This window comes from Dermacentor variabilis, chromosome 1 (genome assembly GCF_050947875.1).
Source record: "Dermacentor variabilis isolate Ectoservices chromosome 1, ASM5094787v1, whole genome shotgun sequence".
Classification (NCBI taxonomy): domain Eukaryota; kingdom Metazoa; phylum Arthropoda; class Arachnida; order Ixodida; family Ixodidae; genus Dermacentor; species Dermacentor variabilis.
This window is the reverse complement of record NC_134568.1, coordinates 78674216-78695296: the sequence shown is the minus strand read 5'-3', so window position 1 is coordinate 78695296 and position 21081 is coordinate 78674216. Positions and strand designations below refer to the sequence as shown.

The 21081-nt window shown below is 48.2% G+C and overlaps 1 protein-coding gene across 2 annotated transcripts in view; it reads left to right on the top strand.

Moving 5' to 3' along the window:
• The window catches only part of LOC142579828 (protein NDNF-like), a 237758-nt gene that overhangs the window by 33495 nt on the left and 183182 nt on the right, over positions 1 to 21081 (top strand). The window lies entirely within an intron of this gene.

Sequence of the window (21081 nt, the reverse complement as noted above, 5' to 3'; positions counted from 1 at the left end):
GAACGTTAAACCCCGTCACTCACACACATACGAGTGTTTTGAGTACTTGCAACTTTGTTATTTTCTTTGATGTCTTCGCGCATGATCTGCGCATGATCTGGGAGCTTGCCACGCATTGTTTGGAATATGCAGTCACTTTCTGGCATGATTCCCATTCATAGCGGCAACTGGTGATTTTTCCTGGAAAGGTAGTGCTTTCCCTTCGTAGTCTTGTGCCATTGGGCGATTGTTCTCGGCTTTATTTAAGAAGACAGTCACCCTCCAAAGCACTGAAACGACTTTAAGTGAGATCTTCCACAGTCCGTGCCGGTCAGTGCAGACGCTAGTGGAGCACCGCACCGACCACTCGTCGGCCCACAAGGAAGTGAAGGCACTTCTGTATTTTTTGGCTTCAACTGTCCTGTGCGAATTTCTTTGACTGCCTACTGCTGTCAACGCGCATGCGCGCATTCGCTGTGCCCTTGCTTCTTTCTTTATCACTCGTCTTACTATTCCCTTGTTCCTTCCCTGAGCACCCAAAAAAGCGCTTTTCTGGTTTAATATCGCTGTCTTTTTGCTTACTCTTCTCTCTCTCTTTTCATCTCATGCGCGATTGCTTAAAATTACCCTATGCACTGCGCGAAGGCATGCTGTGGTGCTGTAGCGTAGATATAGAGCGAGGCAGAGCCGAGTCGTACCGACGTTCGCCGGAAACAATCTTTATTATCATGCTCTTAGCTGGCTCGCTTATATGTATATCGCCCTTATCATGCGCCCTCACCTATCGTGGGCCATCGCCTAACGGTGGCCACTACACTGCTCACAGCACTCATACGAAATGCTCAAAAGTATGGCCACCGGTGTTCGGGTCAGCTCTGTCGTTCACGGCTCTCACAATAAAATTATGACGCGAAAGCGTAAAAAAGCGCGTATCTGAAGAACGGCACTTGTTCTCGATCACGTGGGTTGTTGCAAGTGAAAGTATACGAAATTGAGCATGGACTCTAAATTGCGTGAGAGGAATAGTGGCGCAGGCTGCAGAAGTTTGGTAATAATGATCGTCAGAAGAAAGGAGAAAGCAGAAGAACATTTTAAGAGCAATGATGAAATGATTCTTCTTCATTTGCATGCCACAAACATGTGAATATGGTTGCATGCCTCATCCTGCACGACCTTCCCCCATAGCGGTGCGAGTCAAGATGTCGGCACAGGGTTGTGATTTTGTGACAAACAGCCGAAAGAGCAGAAGTCCGTCTCCGCGTCCCGCAGCACGGTCATCAGGCACATCAGGTTTGATTACTCACTCTTCAGCTGGTGAAGAGCTCTGCAAGAACGCGAAAGGCCTCGCAGGCCCAGCACGTTCCCTGATCGTCGTAGTCACTCCATTCAGGCCGACGTCGATGTTTTCGCCGTCGACCGACATCGGCGATACGTTGTCCCTTAGATTGATTCCTTTTTCGTCTTATACTGCTTATACTTCACAAAGGGTTGACAGTCATTTTAGCATACGCTAAAGCGGATGAAGGCGAAAGCCTGCACGCTCGTGAGGTATTGATTACATTACCTGACATTTTCATTCTAATGCCTTTTTACTTCTTGTTACTTGTTTTCTCCCACAGAATGTCGTGGGTTCGAGTGCCCTTATTAACTATATCTTAGTTAACTGTGTTTTATTAACTCCGCCCTAGTTAATACCAAAGATCATGGGTTCGACTCCCAGCAAATATCGTGAATTCGAGTACCGTAATTAACTCTATCTTAATTATTTAACATTAATTATCACAAAAGGTCGTGTGTTCGAGTGCCTTAATCAAGTATGTCTTAATGAACTGTGCCATAATTCACTTTGCCGTAATTGACACCAATGGTCGGGGGTTCGACTCCCGCGCCACCAAAGGTTGAGGTTTGGAACCCCAATTTTGGTCCCACAGAATTTTGGTGCCGTAACTCCGGACGGTCACATTTTTGTCCCATCATAATGGTAATGGCCTTGAAGTTGACAGTCACTACAGCATACGCTAAAGCAGGTAAAGACGAGAGCCTGCGCGCTCACGAGACACTCGTTACATTCTCGTTCGAATGCCTTGTCACTTCCTATTGCTTTGTCCCACCAAACGTCGGGGGTTCGAGTGACTTAATTAACTGTATCTTAGTTGACTGTGCTTTAATTATCTTCGCCTTAACTAACGCCAAAGGTAGTGGGTTGGACTCCTACTAACGTTCGTCGGTTCGACCATCAATGGTGGCACCATAAATATTGGTGCGATCGAATTTTGATCCCACGGAAGGTCGAGGGTTCGACTCCCACGAAAGGCCATGGGTTCGAGTGTTTTAATTAACCATATCTTAATTTACTGTGGCTTAATTAAATTTGCCTTAATACCACAGGTCGTGCTGACGCTTCTTCTTCGCCTTGGCTTCGCGCCTTCTTATAAAGAAATTGACGGCTTAATTCGTCCTAATTAACGCGAAGTTCGCCGGTTCGACACCCACCAAAGATCGAGGGTTCGACTCCCTATGAATTTTGGTGCCATAACGCCCGACGGCGTAATGCTGGACATCGAATTTCTTTCTCCTATGAGCCGTCTAAGGCTTTCACCTTAATACCTTTCACATGAATGGCGCCAACGCGATCTTTTTCTGAACTTATGAGCAGATGAGCTCGCCGTGATGCCTGAGCGGCTATCGCGCTCTACCGCAGAGCACGAGATCGCGGGTTCAATTCTCCGGCAGCAAAACCTGCATTCTCATCATTGGAGGAATGCTAAACTGCCCCAAGCTTTCGCTCACACTAAACAAATCCAATTTGTGAAAATTCATCAAAGGACTCCAAGAAGGCCTTTTTCATAGCCCTGGTGTTGCCTCTGGACGTCAAACCCCGACAATAAATCAATCATTTGCTGTTGAATGCAAAATTTGCGCGCGTGGCGCAGCTTTCCGAGGGTGCGTCCCGCCTGCCCCATGCCAATCATTAAGGCGCGTCGTAAGCGTCTGGGCGGTATAGCTCACTGAGTGGTTCGTAAATCGAGCGTCCAGGCTCGCATCTCTGTCCTGAAACTTGCACGGGTGCTCTTAACCGCGGTTAAACCTAATGGCGGCTACTCACTTAACCAAGGTTTACACCAACCACAGTCCGCCGGAGTAACACGGGCATTGATATTCAGGGTTCACGGTGGCGATGAACAAGGCACGCCGCTAGTTTCAATTTCCAGCGGAATTCCAACACACTGCGAGCCCAAAATTAATAAACAAACGTCCAATATTCACACTAGTTTTGACACCAGATGAGCACAGCGTGAACAGCCTTTAAGAAGACAACATGGCCCGTAGACAAGACACGCTCGACAACTCGTCAGGTGTTTCGCCGTCTTTGCTATTGAAACGATCGACGCGGCTGGCGCCTTTGCGCAGAACGCTGAAGGAGACGCATCGTCACATAATCACTGCAGGTTTTCGTGCACATAATTCATCGTGCGGGTTTTGTAAACTGTGTCATGCGCGCAATTCTATTGGTATAGGCAGTTAACGGTATCGCTCGCTTATATTGTCGAGATTAAGCTGAGCTTCTTCCCTTTTCTACGGCCTTTCGTACGGCGAGAAGATTGCCCTCGAGCGCTGCGTCATGTAGGCGTACAGATACGCGCATTCCAAGTATTTCAGCGCACAATGGTCAGATTATTTTCGGAAATGATTATCATGACCGCCGTAGTCGTGTCAAATCAGTTCGCACGGTTTTCAAAGGCCTGGCGGAGGACGCACACTGCACTATGTTGACATATCGTCTACCGTATTGACCGTTTGGAAACGTCGGTTGCTCTAAACCGAGGTCGCCAAGCTCAGTCTGCAGTTAACCGTGGTTAAGGCCGCCCATGTAACAAGAGTATAAGACAGCATATATATATATATATATATATATATATATATATATATATATATATATATATATATATATATATATATATACACATTTTTAATTTCTGTCATTTCATGTAGGCATGAATACGTATAGTTCAATGCACACCCGCGAAGGCGTAGGCTGCTAAAGAAATTTTTTAGATTGTCTGAGACTGTCAACTGAATCACTGTAATGCAACAATCAATCAACCATCAATAACTGTAATAATAATAACTGCAACAATAGCTGGAATGCCATTACCTTTAGTGTAAATAAACATGAAATGGTTATCAATCCCACTTGTGAACCACCCTACGCAGGGTCGATAAATCTTTTCCCGCGCAAAATAGAATGTCGTCACTGCGCAGCGCAAAGTCGGCTAACGCAGCATATTAGTGGCCAGCACGTGAACAAAAACTATATATCAACAGATTTATTTTTAAAAAAATGTAGACCTTTGGACATTGGCTGCAACCGAAGGTCTGACCTAAAGGCTGTTAGACTACTTATTTTCGTGTGGACTACCGGCTTGCGGGATAGGCTGCGATAATCATGCGTGCAACCCTTCATTTGCGTGCGCCATGCATGTGCACTTACTTCTCTTCTGGTTCCCATCTCCTCCTCCCATCCTCCATACATTGTGGTAGGATCCATTTCCTATTAGTCTCCATGCCAAATATTGTGCTCTTTCTTTCGCTTGGGAGCTGTTATAAGCTGGAATACGGCAATGAAACAAATAGGAACAGTATCCTCGCAAGAGCCATGTATCCACTCTACCACAGTTAGCAGTGCAAAAGTCTTGTTCCTGTCAATATAACTTCACACGCATCCTTGAGTAGAGCTTAAATATACCCGGTCTTCATCTTTTCCTTTCTTTCTTTTTTTATGCGGAACACTTAAGGAAAAAAACTGTCATATCCGGCCTCTGTCGTTCTTGCAAATAGGCTACGTGGCTATGCGCACATAGACGACAAGAAATCTACGCTAATTAACTAATGTTTTAATTGCTAACTACATTTTAATTACTAACTTTAGGAGGCATATTGTAATTGCGAAATTCAGAACGAGGTGCAATGAACTGATGTCTGCTTCAGTAAACATGTGTTCCAGTCAACAGCTTCCCAAAACAGTTGGCGACGATATAAACAATATTTAGCCTTGCAGTGTGCGTGGCGTATATACGCTCGCCAGCAACAGTTGAGGTCGCCACCTTTGCCTCCTTTATTGCTTAGCGTTGTTCCCTTCACGCTTTTCATTTTAGCACTCGCATATTTCCTGTCTTTTTGGTGCTATTCTGTCGGACTTTATGGCGTGTAAGCGGAAATAATCTTTAATGACCCCATAAAATGTATATCAATGATACCGCAAGAACACCGTCTTCCTTTTTGTTAATGCGCCATCGTGGCTGTTTTATATTCCTTCGGTGCGGAAAAAAAAACGCATTAATTTTGAGCCTGTGATTGATTGCGGGGCACATCAGTGATGCTGCTGCAGCTGTGAAATAAGAGTTAATGCGCAAAGGCTACGCAAAAGAGATATTGAAATAATTTTCTTTTTTTTTGTGTGTGTGTAAAACGGCGCAAGGGCGCATGAGTTAATGTGAAAGCCAGGTGCCGATGCCAAGTACATACAATTTTCTTCGGACGAACGAAGCGGATAAAAACGTCGGCGGGCTCCGATCGCAGATCGCCGAAAATCCGGCTCTCGAGGCGCGCCGGGGGAGGGGTTTTCAATCTGGAGGCGAGTCAGGCCCGAGCCCCGATAAGGCCGGGGTACAAAGCGACGGCTCCGATCGTCACAAAAGGCTGCGCGGCGGCGGCGTACGCTGCGGGCGCTTTTATTTCGCTGGCTGCCACGCGCGCGCCTCGCGAGGAATCCGCGCGGGATCGCTTGCATACGCCGTCGGGCCATTCTCCGGAGTCGCTTTGTGCGCCCTAACGATCGCGGCATTGTCGTTATCAAAGCCACTGGCGCGCATTCATCTTAGGTCCAGGGTCATTCTCGCTTTCCTTTCTATGGCTCCACTCATCGCTTTGGTTCTCACTCTCTCTCTGCCACAGAACGAAAGCCGAAGGCGTAAAAATCAGAATAAATAACTTTGGACGGAAACCCACACCGGAGACAAAATGTAAGCAAGAGGCGTCGGCACGGCGCCGTTCGGTTCCTCTGTGCGAGCGCGATTTCCTCCAGTTCGCTCCTTATCCTCCTCCTTTCTGTTTCCTTTGGTTTTCCTCGTTTTGCGAGGCTGGCTCCAGGAAAACCAACGTTCTTCGGAGGGAAACAGACTGCCCCCAGACAGCTATTTTCGTGGTTTTTTTTCCTTCCTTTTTTTTTTCGTCATTTTGCTCCTCGCCACTGAGAACCGAAACAAACAAGTGCAGTATAGTAGCCGTAGTGCAAAACGAGAGAGGCACCGGCAGCGCCCAAGTGCCGCCGCCACTGACACCACTACTGATGGCGCGCAAGCACAGACGGGCCGACGCGCTTCAGCGCTGTGCGACACAAGCCATAGTTTGAACCGAAAACAACAACGCGAAGACACCGACGTTTCCCCCGCCCGCTTCCTCTCTTTTCTTCTTTTTTCTTTTTCGGAAAACTGCGTTTCCCGAAGCGCACTCGGCAGCGACACTGCTCAGACCCCCGTCTGGGCTTTCCGTCCTCGTGTGTTATAACGCCTATCCGCGCATCAGCAACGCAGCCGGTGGTTGCACACGCCACCGTTGTCGGCTGTGAGCCTGGCGCGCCGTATGAGGGACCCGTGTCTCGCTTGCTTTCTCGGGGGCCACGCCCTGGAGGACTCTTCTCCCGCGCTTCCTCTTATTTTGCGCTGGAAAGAAACGGCAGCGAGAACCACCTCAGATGGTTGTAAAAGAGGAGAGCGAGAGAAGTATGCGCATTGTGGCGCTCGCCAGTGTGTGTGACTAGTGGGCTCCTCTCATTAGGAGCTCTTCGTGGAAGGAGAGCCCTCTGCGCGCAGCGCCCGCCTCGTGCCGCGAGACCCGAGCCACGCGGTGTCCTCCCCCGCCGCGCGCGTCGACCGTCCACCTCCGCGCGTGTCTCCGCAGCGCCCGATCCACCCCAGGAACGGAGCCGACTGCGGGGAGAGTCTATGCCATGGCCCACGATGCGGCGGCGCCAGGGACGCAGGAAGGCGGCAGATGATGCGGGCCACGCGTTCTCCGCGCATCACTCCATTGTGTCGTGTGCATGCCTCCTGCTGTCGTCGTTGGTGTCTTTTTGTTCGTTCGTGACGTTGCTTTGAGTTGCCTTGGCGTCTACTGTCGTGAAAGAAAAAAAAATATATATATCTAACGGGAGGAGATGCGTCTCTTTTCCGCACCATCGCTCGGGGGATTCGCGCCTGCAACTCTGCAGGCCTCCCACAGAGATATGCTCTCCCCTTCAGGCGATTTCCTGCATGAGCGTTTTCTGAAGAGCATTAAATATAAAAAATAATAAATTACTAGAATGAAACAGTAAGATTGCCGTAGGGCGCGACAACGCAGGCTGTCAGGACGGGTAGACGCGAGTTCACGAAAGCAGGCGGGAACGTCACCCGCGTCTTTGTCAGAGCTTCACATTGTTCCGGTGGCGTGTTCACACGTATATAACAGCTAACACCAACGACAGATTAAGACAGAGCTGTCGGCTTTACGTCCACATGCGAGGTGAAGCATTTGAACAGCGGCTACACGAACGCGCAGTGGTAGCTTTCCGAATAACACTTTCAGTGCTAATGACAGTGGGCGCTGCAGGATCAAAATCCTTCTTGAAGCACATTCCACTGTAGCAAATTGCCCGCATCTTGTCTCTTTTGTTTCGGCGTTGGACTGACGACTGACAAGTTGGCGACTGCGTTATCGAGTTAGCCCGTGCACGTAAGCGCTGCTGCTGGCTACTCGAATGCTTCTCAGTTAATCTTCGGGAAGATAGTTAAAGCCCAGCAGACCCTGAAGACAACGCAACGCAGTCGAGAGTTATGTCTGTTTTCCCCCCGATTGTCCTAGCTGACATGCATATTCACAGTGGAATGCATAACCGGAGCTTCAGCGGTGGCCACCCATGGTGAGCGCGAATGCCAGGCAGCCGCGCAAGGGTGACAGACTCCCAGCGCGACAAGAGGGCGCACGACACTTTTTTTTTTCTCCTTCTCTGTGGCGCGCTCTTTCCTCCTTCATGTCGCCGTTAAAGGAAACAGTTGAGACCAAAGTTATACAGGAATGACCAGTGAGCGTGCTAACTAAATTAAACAAGTCGCCTACCTTTCTTGACGAATCGTCATTCTTCCCCGAGATGTTGACTTCTTCGAAGCCTGTTCGCTTAAAACGGGGCTGCGATTTGACTCCTGTCATGTAACAATAAAATATAAATCTGTAGTGCGAACTCATGTGCCAGTAGCGAACGTAAGTGGAGCTTTGAAACGTGGAGGTTCAAGAAAAATGGAAAGAGGTATAGTTAAGTAAAAAAAAAAAACCTTCAATAGACAAGGTGCTAACAAAAACTGCGCATCGTGGCACGCATGCGTGTTATGTCCTGCAAATTTGCAAAGACTTCAAAGAGAATGTAATCCCTATACTGACACTTAATGCATGCATGGGTTAGCCCATGCAAGCGCCTAGTGGCACTAAAGACGGTGGTCTGCTCGACCAAATCTGCGTGTGAAAAAAGATAAGTGGGAAGGCAGAGGACAGCAGAAGCAAGTTGACTGAAAAATAACTGCAAATCGCTTCCACACGAACAAGGTCATTCATTTGTGCAGTTTCAATGTAAGTTACAGTTATTTCATTACGAACACAGGCATCATAGCACAGGCGATGACAACTTGGTGATCCAGGTACACCTCTCGACTCTTCTCTCATCTTATTTCTGGCATTCGCCTTCTCTGTCTCTCCCAGAGTGTTCCGTGTGCAAATGCAACGAGCCCCGACTTTAAAATGAACATTCGCAGTCAGAGCGCCCGTACGATCGCCAGGTGTCGACGTCATTGACGCATCCAAAATTTCGGCCCACGGGATTATGATGGTTTTGAAAAGGTTATATATAGATATCCATATCCTCTTGGGAAGGCACCGTCCACTCTTTGGTACGCCACTGGTCGACGTGGCACATAGCGCGTTTTCATGTTAGCAGGCACGGCCAACTGTACCTAGGCCGAAGCCAGGGCCGCTTTCTCGGGTGTTTATAAACACCGAGCCACATCTGTGCAAGTCTGTATATGCTTCCCTCATTTGAAGGATACGGCATAGAGCCTCGTAGCTTTTTCTTTTCTTTACCGGAGTGTTGTTCTTATAAACTTATATTTACGCTCCTTTTTAACGCCATTATTATACAGTGCAGAGTGGGCAATAAAGGATGATGTCATTTGTTTGGGGAGGTAGTGTATAGAGAGTTCCGCCTCACGACAACGTCGGTGGTCTTTCATACTTTAGACGCGGACTTGGCACGACTGTTTTATGTGTCTTACGGTCATGTAGGCCCTTCCAAACAGTCACGTTTAATTGAACCTTATTATAGTTTCCTATAAAGCTGCGAGGAGCGGCATCGGCGCATACGTACATGGTTGCATCTAAACCTTATATAGCAGCATTCACGTGTGCGCCGTTCCCGTCTCCTTATTTCGTCATTAATTACCGCTTCTAAGCTCGTTTAAGGTACTCTTAATCTACAAGGCTGGTGGCGGCAAAAAAAGAAATAAATAAATGAATGAACGTGGAGTCCAGTACAATGCAATGCAGCAGCGGCATGTGAGGAGGAGGCGGGAGAGGCGGTCGTGGTGACGCATCCTCCGAGCGCTAATTGCGCGCAACCGCAACGGAATGAATTAACTCGGATCACGAGAGAGAGGCCTTCCTGACAAGCGGCGAGGGAGGTGCGGGAGGAATTCCGGCGCGCCGGCGCTACTTCGCGCCGCTGCTATTCGACGCTAACAAATGGCAGCGCGCGCTTCCACGGAGACGGAAGGGGCAAATGCGCTAATAAAGTCCGCCGAATGCTTTCTCTGTCCGCTGCTTCAGTGGCATTTTTGCTGCTTAGTTTATTTCTTTTCCATCGCTTTCTTTTTTTTTTTTACCTTCTTTTATCTTTCGTTCGCTCTTCTGGGGCGACGTGTGCGTCCGCGGTTCGTAAATGGAAGAAAAAATAGCCGCCCCGCTAGCGCGACTTCGCCACCGCCGCGATGCGTATATGCAGGCCGCGTCACGACGGCGAGGGATATTTTGGGGACGGGGTGCGGAAAGACAAGATGCAACGGGCGCAATAGCTTCTGAAGCCGCAGCCGCAGCAGCAGCTCTAATGGTGCCGTACACGCTGACAGCGGCGCACTCTCCCATCGCTTCTCACTGCGAACACATCGAAGAGAAAACTGGGGAAAAAGCGCGACCCTCTGTAGGGCTGGGTGCGCTGGGCGCGTGTAGCTGGGAAAACACACTGTCATTCTCTCATCCGCTTCGTTGAGCGAGAAAGAACGCCGCAAAATGGCGAGCTTGCCGATGGGCAATAAATCCTCGACGCGCGGGGAGAAAAAGTTGTTCGCTCCGCCGCTACGAGCTCTTTTCTCCATTGTGACTTGGTGCGTGTAGGTGCGCTTTTCTCGGCTTCTTTCGTTTCTTCTTCTTTCCTTCCCATTCCATTTACTCACAAGAGTACATGTGGAGGTAGCATATAGGGTGTGCTGAGATGGAGTCAACGGGTCCCGTGCACGATGAGTCTCAGACACCACGACCTTGTTATGAGCATCTCCTGCTATAGACGACAATCTCATTTGTAATGTTGAACGAAACAAGAAAAAGAAAAACAGTTGCACGGAAGAGAGTCACTGATTATCGGGTGACAGCAGACTGTGTTCATCCTGACGTGTGTTCGAGGGTGCCTCTATATATATTGCTCCTATCTGGCGCTGACATCGAGGCACATTGAGACGCGCAGGTTCACAGCGGCACACACAAAGGCAAAACTGTAATCATTCCAGCGAGCTTACAATGTCTCTTACCAATCAAAGGACAACTCTGTGCCGCGATACAGACAAGAAAGGACTAGAGCCCTCAAGGTTGGAGTTCTCCAGCCTTGTGTTAAAATTGTAACTACTGCGTCCTCTTGCCCTTGAATAAGAAATACAATCGTTCTGCGTATAAACAAGCTTTGTAATCAGTCTGTTTTCGGTGAGTGAAGAACAAGCTTTTACTTGGCCGTAGTCGCGGTCGTTTTGCATAAGCACCCGAATGACAACTAGCGCGAGGCTTTAGCTTATTCTCTATATGCAGACGAGGCACATATATATGAATGCGCCTCGGTATAATTTCGGTCCGGCACAATAAATTAGCTGTGACCGCGACGCAAACAGGCAGACGGAAAAAATAAATACCTGAAGTCGCAGGAGTCCACACCTCAATGTAAACACTGATGTTGGCTGTGTCACGGGTTGCCCAGTTAGGGAACGGACCGCTTTTCCTAAGATAACAGAGGACCTTCTCCCAATGCGCTTCCACAACAGTATCTCATTATTTCAGAAATGCAGTAATGCTCTTTCTTCATTATGTTTTTAGGCAAAGCTTTTATTTGCTATGCGCCCCCCCTCCTCCTTGCTAGGGATGACTGTCTGCCGAGTCGAGGAGACTGCGTAAATCAAGCGTTCAGGTAACCAGTGCACGAGATGTGTCCCCGCGAGCATTTTATTGTGTTTTCTTAACGGGGGCCAATCTCTAAGGCAGTGTAACGTCACAGCAACACGCACGCCTGTTAGCAATAACAAATAGAGCTAAACAATAAGACTCCCCAGATGCAGATCGCAGCAGATCGCAGCAGGTCGACCGGGAAAATATCGCATGACTTTGACAATCGCCCTCCGATTAAGTTTTTCCATAATGTACCCTGGTCAGTTCTTTCGAAGTTTATATAATTTATTAATGCTAATCTGAACCTAATTTTACGCTAATGTTATACAGGCGTCCATTCTACAGATTGCCCTTTTACATGGTCGATGCTTTTTCAGCATTTTTTACAGAGAAGCTGCCTACTTCTACCGTCCAAGGAAATTTTCGTGTCGTTCTGGTAAGCAAAAAGCTCCTCATACGTGGGCCGATCCCGGAGATTGTGCAATGACGGGCCGGCCCGCGGCGGAGGTGAAGCAGGCGTTAAGCACTCCCCATACGGGAGCCGATCCCGAAGGTAGTGGAGTACCGGGCCGACCCGCGGCGGAGGTGAAGCAAGCGTTAAGCACTCCACAGATGTGGGTCGATCCCGAAAATAGTTCAATGCCGGGCCGACCCGCGGCGGAGGTGAAGCAAGCGTTAAGCACTCCCCAGACGTGGATCGATCCCGAATATAGTTCAATGCCGGGCCGACCTGCGGAGGAGGTGAAGCAGGCGTTAAGCACTCCCTATACGGGGGTCGATCCCGAAGATAGTGCAGTACGGGGCCCACCCGCGGTAGAGATGAAGCACGAATTAAGTACTCCCCATACGTGGGCCGATCCCGAAGATAGTGCAATGCTGGGCCGACCTGCGGCGGAGGTGCAGTTCGCCATTATGGGGCCCACATACACATCTTCGCTGGTCATCCTTCTTCACAGAGTGGAAAGGCACTGAGATTTTTAGCGTCCTGTTTGCTTCACCCTTAGAAAGCGGCGACTATCTGCAAGGGTGGGCGAGTGATAATTCGTGCGGGGGTTACGAACGGATAGGATCACGATCGTGAGCTTGCTGTCTCCCAGTTTAGTTTGACCTTCTTTTGCTTTGGTTTTTGCGTTACACTGGCACCGCAGGCTTCACAGAGAGTCTCAAATGCAACGCTTCTGAGGGTAGCATGAAGGCCTACTTTATAATCTCCTTTGTCCGCTTGTGCAAACAACTTAAAACAAGGACAAAAATAAAAACGGGGAGAAAAATGTATACACGTTCTTACCGCGTGCAAGGGTGTATTGCAGAAATTGTTTGGGCAACGACGCCGAGCATCGATTTTGCCGACCCTAAAGGCGTGCATGCAGCGCGCCTGCTCACCACTTTCTAGCGGGATCTGAGAACCAACGAGGTTTCTTCCATAGCGTGCCCCCATTTTAAGGCCAGTCTCGTCACGACGTTATGCGTTCCACGCAGGAGAAAATCCGCGGGTCGTGGGTTCACAGCGGGCGATGATTCCTTCGCGAACGAGCGGACGAACACAGAACGCCGGGGGCTTGACAATGGAAGAGGGCCGCGGAATATCCAGGCTAAGGGGGAGAAAACAAAAGACGCGCCGCGCAAAGTGTCAGGGGGCGCTCAGACGCGCGCCGAGAGACGAGGGCTCTCGCACGCGCGCCAGCAAGAGAAAAACGGTGAACCGGTCGAAGTGCCTGATTGATCGGCGATCCGGCTGGACGCCGAAAGGAAAGACCGCGGCGAAGCGTAAAGCAGCGCCTCCTTTAAATGCGTCCGCCCGAAATAATAGCATGCGCGGCGCTCCTCTGAGGCATCGCCATCGACTCAGCGGGCGCGCACAGTTATCAGTTATTGATGAGCCCATATGCCATGGCTGTAGCAGTACTCCGCGCGGTACATGTAAGTCGCCGCGAGCAAGAACGGACCTGCGGAAATACTGGCGCTCCGTGTGTGTATTATACATCAACGCGCATGGCAGCGTTAGCCTTTCGATGGCGCGATTGTGAGCAGACGGTAGCTTACAATATGCGCGTGCGTACGGGAACGCATATGAGCCCGGTCGTCTCCGCATTCTGAACTCGAAAGAAAAGAAAGAAAAAAGGGGTGGGGGCAAGGGGGAGGGGGGCAGCGAGGTCGGTTAGGCAGCGCGCCGTGGGCCCGAGCAGCCGTTGGGGGCTTAAGGAGCTCCTGAAAAATGGCGCGCAAGCCGAGATTAGGGCGTGAAGAATCGGCTCCGACTTGGTTCTAAATGCGTTTCCAAGAGCTTTGTTCTCAACGACGGGTGCTTTTCTCGCTTTTGCTTTTATTCTATAGTTAGTTCCCTTTTATTTTCAAATCTTCTTATTGTGCGCATATGTGTGTTGGTATTCTCAAATGTTAAAACCATTGCAAGCTTAGAAAAGAAGCTGTTTAAGCTTAAATTTACACGCAACGACCAAGTTACGTACGGTAAGTTGCGTTCAAACTTTCTGTGTGCATTTGTGACGACTGTTTCTTTGCCAAGGTTTATGACCGGGATAATGAGACGAGGCTCGGGTTTCCTCGTTGCTTTTGCTGTAACTTCTTGTGTCTTTTGGAACCACATGTGTATTAACTCTTCAATAGCGGTTCATTCAAAGGCGCCGACAATAAGTCTACGAGAAAGTGGATTACTGCACACACTCTGGTTTTGTCGCTTCTTGCCGGAGTACTTGCCAGAGTTATAAATAGATATATTTGTGAGCCAACTAAATGTGCAGCTTTCTTTGCGAACTATGCGTATTTTGCCTACAGCATTAGAGCAACAGCGTATTTGTGCTCGAAAGTTATATTGGTATCTATTTCAACTAACTCTGCTCCTTTTGCACGAGAGGTACGCCGAACACTTACATATTTATACTGATGGATCGGCAACTCTCCAGTGTTCCTCTGGAGCCGTGGTCTTCCCAGCGAAAGCCACCACCATCAGTTTCAAGACACGTCACCCAACGACACCGATGGCCGCGGAACTTGCAGCCCTTCGCGCTGCACTTCGTCTCGTCAGCCAAGAACAACCTCGAAGATGGTCAATATTCAGTGACTCGAAGGCTGCACTGCAATCTTTGCTATCGGCCCTGCGGCGCGGACCACACGAACAACTGGTATTTGAGATTAGAGAACTCATTCATACCTTAACTGAGAAAGGACACCACGTGACATTTCAGTGGCTTCCAAATCACTGCGGAGTCATAGCGAACGAACACGCTGATAACGCTGCTCGGTCGGCTCTTCAAGGGGACGAAGAGGAGCCGATAGCGTTATCAAGGACAGATGCCGCTCGAAAACTTCGAATGATCAGCCGGGACATCACGTTCTCCATGTGGAACGCTGGAAGTTTTCACGACTACAGACTCCACAATCGTGACTCCTCTCTATATATACGCCTTTGTATTCCAGCTAGACTCTGCCGTCGCGAAGCTGCCCTGCTTTGTCGACTATGGCTAGGGGTGGCTTTCACCAAGTCTTTCGCTTACCGAATTGGATGGGCCGACGACGCCTCGTGTGAGGACTGGTAACGAGGAAACTTTTCAACACCTTCTTTGTGACTGTCCACGATATAATTTACAGAGACAATCACTCGCAACCGCGATAGCGCGCTTTGACCAAAGACCTCTCACAGAGGAACTTATTTTAAAATACCGCCAACATAAGCCATCGCAGCACAGGGCGACGAGGGCACTGTTGCGGTTTTTGAGGGCGACAGAATTGGACAGGCGGCTGTAGCCTGAACAGATGTTGATAGAGCTGCAAGTGTCACTGTGCTGTGCGATGACAGTATTCGGTGACAGTGACCAATTGTGATTGTGTGTCTATGCTCCTTCCTTTCCTTATCTCTACTTTGTTACCACTTTACCTCCCCCTCCCCTCTCTCCCCAGCGTAGGGTAGCCAACCGGATCTTTTTCTCTGGTTAACCTCCCTACCTTTCCCCTTTCCTCTCTCTCTCTCTCTCTCTCTCTCTCTATTCGTATCAAAAAGAACAAAAAATAACGGGGGGAGTGGGGGCAGAACACGCTCAGTGAGATGCGCTAATTCTCAAAGTAGTACGACAGAAGCTGAAAGGGTGACGATGGATTCAATTTGATGGCGTTAGGGCTAAGTATGGACAAGGAACCGGTGGCTGAAAGTGTGACTATCCGGCTGAGGAGGATACCTACTGTATTTTATCTTAATTCCTCGCCAATGCGTATTTACATCAAGCGTTCTCTCATCTTATTCAGGAGGATGAAGTGTATAATGAAAATTACCTTCATAACGTATGTTCCTTACGTTTTCATTTATTCTACATCAGGTATCAAACATACGATGTTTTTTTTTTTTTTATTGCTAGTCCCTACTGGTCGAAATTTTATGCTTGATGTCAGTCTTCTCATTTCCAGGGTTCTTTTTTCTCTCTGTCCTTTTTTCTTTAGCTTGCAACAATGGGCTTTGGCACACAGAAGTTCTTTTAAAACAGTCGTTTAGAGCGAGCGTCGAACACCACAGTGGCGCAGAGAGCCGTTAATTTTTGCCGCAAGAAAATTAAGCATTTCAGACGCCTCGGCGAAAACGGCGAAGCCAGGTACTTGGCATCGGCACACATGCACACCATCACCAACACTACACCGCACCAAGCCAACAGCACACCAACACCGGACTACACTAAAACCACACCAACACTTCACCGCACCGAACCAAAAGTACGCCAACAACGTCGAAAAAAACAAGCAACGTGTCCATTATTAAGGTTTATAAAATTGGTTAGCGTCAGCGAGCGATTGCAGGCGTGTTGGCTCCCCGTTCCCACTGCTAATGCCTCCCTCCTTCTTCTCTCGTTCTCGTCATTCCTTAATTCCCTCCCTTCCTCACCCCTGTAGGGTAGCAAATTGGACCAGCGTTGCCGTAATGTTTTTAAGCGTGTCGCTAAAGGGACACAAGAAAGTCGCAACATTTCCGCAAAATTTTGCTGCAAGGTCACTGAAATTGTCGCTAAAGCTTTTGAGCGAATTTTAAGTAACATAAGCGGTTTGGAGCACTATAACATACACTAACATGGCATAAATCGTTTACCGAAACGTCGCACGTTTGTCTAGGGCCTGTGTGAGTGAGGGATAGACAATGTTTCTACCTGCAATGTGCGCTGCGCTTTTTGCTATTATGCTTACATAACAACGGACGACGACAGCTTAAATCTGGCGTTTACCCTCAGATTTTGTGCGATTTGAAATGCAGCACGGTTAAATAGAACACAAGAAACCTGATTTTCCTAGAACGCAAAGGCACTTGGTGCACATTATCCCTGAACATTTTCTAGTTCTCAGCGCTCCTTAAGGGACTGCAAAATTCCACAAGGCGCACGAGGTTGCATGTTAACATGGCGATGACAATTACACGGCCTTTATGCAGGTCAAATACTGGGCTTCCGCCCCTTGTTAACCATTAAGGCTCTTCGCAGTACTGATTTGTCTGAAGCCATGCGATATATAATCATTGTGTTTAGATTCGCGTTAACAAGCCCAGGTGCTCCTGTATGCACGCTTTTATACAGTCAACCTATCTTATTGCTCACCTGCTGCGCCCTAAATTTCACAATAAAGTTGGTAAATCGCCATCAAAAGGATGCATTTTTTTGAAAATGCAGAATATGGAGCGTTAAGACCCACTCATGTTGGTTTCGTAAAGATAAAGAAACGTGCATTTTGCGATCACACTGTGAATACTCTGAAGGCAATCATTGCGTCATCATAGACACACAACCTACGCGTCATACAGCCAATTTTGGCCGCTCACATGTAGCTTCTGAAGAATAAACTGCGTTCTGGAGGGCTATTATCGAAGCAACTTTCCTAACTACGAAGTCGTTAAAATGTCATTAATTATTCTGTCACGTCGCTAAAAATTCGCCTGTCACTAAATTCAAGGAAATTTCTAAAACAGCCATGACAGTTGTTAAATCTAATGACAATATTGCTAAAATGGCAACACTGAACCGGACGCTTGTCTACTATACCTCCTTAGGTTTCCCTCTACACTTCTCATCCTCTTGCCTAAATCGCTCACAGCAATGAGCCTATACAACTCAGCCCCTTCCTTTTCACCGTGTACATTTCCACGCGTGCCACCGACCACTTATCTGCTCTATAATGCACCACTGTGCTGGCACCTTTAGGTCGACCTCGCGGCAGTATAGCGCAGCAGCAAAAAAAAAAAAGCAACAACAAAGAGATCTTGATGACTATCGGATTCATTTTCAGTGGAGTAAAAACCTTAAATTTTAGCGCTTGTTTAGGAAAGAGTGCGCAATGAGAAAGAGAGATTGAAACAGAGTTAATTTCGGCGTATAGCCTTGTTTGCCCAGCCTGCGCCCCATACAGCATCGCTCCATAGCCGCGGCTCTGTGCTCGTTATGCACGAGACGTCAGCTCTAGATATATACAGAGTTTTGATGTCTCTTAGCGACTACTTGGCGAGCGCGGAAGAATTTGAACATTTCCACCAGTATGGATCTGTGCTCCCGATTGGCCTGAAGCCATGAAAAAGCCTGGTGCGTCTTCTTAGGCACAGTGTGCGCCGACCTTCATTTATACTTATGGTCAGCTCCTTTTCTTTTTTTTTCTTTTCAATTCAATAGGGCCCGTATCCTTGCGAATGCGACGGATGCCGTATCTCTTCAACCTTACGCCATTCGCTGTCCGTTAGGCACATGCGCATGGACTCCGCGATAGCTTCATACATATACACACGGAGCGTATTGAATTGGCGTCAGCGGTAGCTGATTGCGAACTTGCCTCGAGGGGAAGCTTGCGCTAATGCTTTATTATCATGCGGATGGCGCACGTCGGAAGGTTCACCAATGTTTCAAAGCCTGCGTTACAAGTGGAAACTGTTTCTTGGACTAAGCTGAAGCCTTTATTATACGGAATGTGGAAAACATCGTGCTCTGAACATCAATACACTTGTACTTGTGTGTAGGTAACCCTGAAGCGTGGGAAACCCCTTCAAAATGCGCATTACCACTGCACTACGCTTTTAAATCAGTGCTGGCTTAAAGGTCGCAGCACAGGTTCACAAATACATGGATTCCGGTTGTATCTGTGAAGACCTCTCGATATAATTTTAATCGACTGGACATTTTCGGCAAACCTTTCCGTAGTGTTACTAAAACATAACAAATCTCTCAGACACCAGTTTAGACAACCTTTCCGCATGCGTTAAACGGATGCAAGCTGCAGAGATAACTTAGCTGCACGCTTCATAAAGCGCTTATTCTCGGGATAAAATCACCTAATTGGCAGACACATGCACCAAACACGCACTCAAAACATGCGCACGAAAAGTCACGAAGAAAATACAACTGCTTGATTGCTCTTAGATTGTGTTTCCGTTTACCTAGGCGAGCGCGTATGAGAAGCGCGCGTGAACGCAGGATTGATTGTTTTGCATTGAACAATCCGCGTAATCTAGCAATTGGTATCTTCTCGACACGCAGTGTTGACCTCACAAAAGGTAAAACATTCACCGTGCCTAATCAAACAAGAACCATTTATGCTTCGAAACAAGCAGTTACGACTGCTATTTGGTAACATCTCATAATAATCGCGATCGGAAGTATTTGACTAAAGGGGATGCAGTGTGTATGTTGCGAGGACATATTCTGAGGATTGGTAAGCTGCATTCCCATGTTGCTGGTATGGCGCATGCTATCGGTGCCATGCAAGAGCTTACAGGGCACAGCACCTACAAAAAAAAGAAAAAAAATAAGAAAGAGAAAAGCCGAGAGATGGGGACAGTGAGAGAGGAATGGAGGAAAAGCTGCAGGCAGGTTAACTATACTTCGTCCAGCTTGCTACCCTACACGTGGACAGAGGAAGGCGGATTGAAAAATCACCTGGATCAAGCGGGAACTCAAAGGCCGAATCCGCAAAGCTTTGGTTCGTAAATGTTTTTATCATTGGCTTGTCAAGAATATGTCTAACATCTGGCTGATGTCAGATTTTACAGTTCTAGTGTAGGAACTTTCAACTGAATAGTGCTCGAGATTTCAGGTCTGTATTTGCATTTGTGACCAACGCTGTTCCGCTTTTTGTTCGAAGTTTTCTCATTATTATTTTTAGAAGCGGCGAGGAAATTCAGCATTCACGCGGAACCTGTGCGCCATAAGCGTTTGCTGCAACAGAACATTTAGCCTAAATAGAATAAATGAAGAAAGTGCTGGTTTTCAGACTCTCAGAATAAAGAACGTTTAGTTTTCCGGTTGTAGCTGCCGCAATATCAAGCTCGACTAAACCTCGCCCCCTCCGCCTTCACCCTGAAACTAATAAGAAAGCCGACTATACGCACAATTCCCACATAGACTAATACGTCGGAACTCCTAATTACCAACCAGCTCACCTCATCTATACACGGACCGGCATGCTGCTTGGAAATAGTTGAGGCCAATGGCGAATACTTTTTTTGCGAATTGGTTCATTGCACGAAGATGTAGATGACACAAGCTCATCGCGTGGAGACCGATTTTCTGCGTAACTTATGATTCATGCGAGCATAGTATAGATACATCTGTTTCTTTTTATTTATTTATTTTTATTTTTATTTATTTATTTTTTTTTTGCTGTCGCATCTTGTTTTCTCTTCTTTTCCTTCAGCCTGCAAGATACACGAATAAGAAGCAAGGAAAGTAGTTGGATGCACAGACCAATCGTACTCATGTCTCGGTTAAGTGACTAGCCCAATAAATCCGCGAGATTAAAATTTAATTATGGGGTTTTACGTGCCAAAACCACTTCCCGATTATGAGGCACGCAGTAGTGGGGACTCCGGAAATTTAGACCACCTGGGGTTCTTTAACGTGCACCTAAACCTAAGTACCACGGGTGTTTTCGCATTTCGCCCCCATCGAAATGCGGCCGCCGTGGCCGGGATAAATCCGCGAGATTCTCGCAGGGACAAGCTGAAAAGCTAACCACTGACGAAAAAAAAAAAAGAGTTTACAGCGCCTAAAGTTGGTGCGAACTTCTTTAAAGCAGGACAAAGTGGCCCAATGCACATGAACGCCGCGCACGATGCGTAAGGTTGGGGTAGCGGATGTGGTACAAGTACGCACTGCTGCTCACGCAAGCGTCGTCGCCAAAGCATGTAGCCGCGTATGACAGACCCACACACGCGAGCGTGCTCGCGCAGCGGCATACTTACGCTGCCCTGGAAGTCAAAGTGCGGCCCAGCGCGAGCACAGCGTGGCGACAACCCTTTGGCGATAGCATCGTCATTATTACAACGGCGCGCGGCGCTACGTGCATATAGCGGGCAGTTGATTCTCCTGCCGGAAAAGCATCGCCGTGACCTACCTTCAGAATTCCGGCGAGTCACGCGTTTCTCTCTCACTCTTTCAGTTTCTTTATTTCTTTCTCTCTCTCTCTCTCTCTCTCTCTCTTCTTGTTTTGTTTTGCTTTAGTTCTACGTTCTGTCAGCGCATCTCACCAAGCGGCGCCCGCGTGTGCGCGCGCCCAGTCAAAACATTGGCGCAGCTCCTCCGGCTGGCAGATGCGCCGCGGCTCGCTTTGTCGTGCAGGGGGCTATGCGAG